Source organism: Mustela putorius, unplaced genomic scaffold (assembly GCF_011764305.1).
Source record: "Mustela putorius furo isolate JIRA1106 unplaced genomic scaffold, ASM1176430v1.1 tig00000430_pilon_pilon_pilon, whole genome shotgun sequence".
Taxonomy (NCBI): Eukaryota; Metazoa; Chordata; class Mammalia; order Carnivora; family Mustelidae; genus Mustela; species Mustela putorius.
This window is the reverse complement of record NW_025421377.1, coordinates 17563912-17566136: the sequence shown is the minus strand read 5'-3', so window position 1 is coordinate 17566136 and position 2225 is coordinate 17563912. Positions and strand designations below refer to the sequence as shown.

At 36.2% G+C, this 2225-nt stretch overlaps 1 pseudogene; it reads left to right on the top strand.

Annotated features, from left to right (window-relative positions):
• Window positions 1-1355: 1355 nt before the first annotated feature.
• LOC101671575 lies at window positions 1356-1851 on the top strand (annotated as a pseudogene).
• The last annotated feature ends 374 nt before the right edge of the window (window positions 1852-2225 follow it).

Sequence of the window (2225 nt, the reverse complement as noted above, 5' to 3'; positions counted from 1 at the left end):
ATGAATAGAAAGTATGCTATATAATGTTTTTAATAGAAATTCTGTATCATAGGAATTCAGTCAATGTAGCAATTAATTGTGTGACATCTACTTTTTAAAAATACCTTTACATTGCCTGCCTTGCAGGTTTAGATTTAATAACTCGTGGAAATGGAGTCAACCGAGTGTTTTTTACAGGGCTGTGTTGTGATTGGATTTATGTAGGGACTTCGAGATCTCTACACTAGATTCTATATTCATCAATCAAAAATAAATTAACTGTATTTTTTGTATTATTTAGTGACTAATTTGAGGGAGGATGAGGTGGAAAATTTATACTCTGCCTAATACCTCATCTTTTTGTGTAGAGGGTCAGTGCTCAAGCTCAAACTGTATATGGTGACCTGAAACTTTGCAGAGTAGAAAAGACAGACTGCTTCAATGTTCAAGTTTTTGTGATAGTGGCCTTTGAATTATATAGCCATGTGTCCACGTTCTTTTCATATGTAATAGTGACAAGTTTTATTGTATAGTAAAATATGCATATTGAAATATCTAAGACAATTTATTTGTTGACCACTCTTTTAAAATGTTATTATTTACACTTAAATTAGAAAGCAATAATTGATGAATGACCTTTATTAGTTTAGGAAGTTACTAGATGAGGACTCAGTTGAGGACTCAGAAACGGTTCCCTAACTCCCTAATATTGAATAGGAATGTCTAATAGAAGGTATTTGAATTCTTTTTATTTGCAAAAAAAATTCAGGCCTTTGAAAATTTATATTTAGAAGTCATAAATTATATATATATATATATGTACATATATATATATATGAGATTATATATATAAAATCTCCTATACCAATGTCCTAGCACAGGCTACTATAACAAAGTGCCATGGGGGGTTAGGTGTCTTAAATAACACACACTTATTTCTCACAGTTCTGGATGGGAATCTGAGGTGAAAATGCCAGCATCCCTAGAGTAGGGTGAAGACTCCCTTCCTGGCTTGCAGATGGCTGCTTTCTTGCTGTGTCCTCAAATGGTTGGGGGAGGTAGAGAGAAAAGAGAAGAAAGAAAGCAGACTCTAGTCTCTTCTTACATGGGCACTAATCCCGCCCTGACAACTGTACCCCCTAACCTCATCTAAGCCTACTTACCTTCCAAAGGCCCCACCTCCAAAGCTGTAACATTGGGAGTTAGGAGTTCAAATGAATTTTGGGAAAGCATATTGTCATTAACTATAAGAAATTGTGTTCAAAATATAATTCTTCCATTGATTACATGTAAATTATCATAGGTAAAAGCTTAAATGGCCTTGAGCACAGGACCTGAACCTGTTGGATTACAGCAGGTTAGAAGCCTGGATGAGAATGGGGGGATACCTCAAGCCCCTGGTGGTTCTGCAGCACTACCTGCACACCTAGTTGCAAGTAAACCCAGCTGAGGGGTCACCAAGACCCAGTGGGTGGGAGTTCAGAGAGGTTTAATGATGTGTGTGTGTGTGTTTTCCAAGGGAACTAATAAAGAACTTCTTCCCCAAATTGTTGATACACTGCTAAATATGAAATTAAGGGAAACAGAAAAAGGCAAGCCTATATCAGGTCTACCTGGCAATGTTCTTATCATCCTTTAAGCCACCCTCAGGAGGGGAGAGTAAAAGAAGAAACATGCAGTATCACTCTAACTCTGGAAAAGAGAGAAGGGTTAGAACTTTATTTTCGATTTGTGATTCTAAGTGAGAAGAAATTTGCTGCTAACAGCAAGAGCCCCAAACCTGGAGTTGTGGTAGAACACGGTACGTACAGAAATAGACAGGTGTCAAAGCTGTATACCAGTGGACCATACACACACCTAACTGAGTTTTAAAGACTTAAAAGTTTCTACAATTGTTTTCTGGTATAAAATTATCTAGACTATAATTAGATTTTCTTCCTTTCCTTGAATACATTAATCTGCAGCATTTTCAGACAAGAAAATCTGGGTCCTGTCCATAACTCTACAACCTGCTAATTAGATGACCTTGCCAAGTCACCAAACGCTGGATCTCAGTCACCTTTCATTCTGCTTTCCTCTACACTTCCACTTGAAAATTTGAAAAATGCTTTCTATTCACTTGACAGTCATTGTGGAAATGCTCTTAGAGAGCCATATTTAAATATTTTGTAGTGAATTTTGTGTAATCAAGGAAAATATATTTCTTATACCTTTAAATGTATGTAGTATGTAATAAAAATAATCAT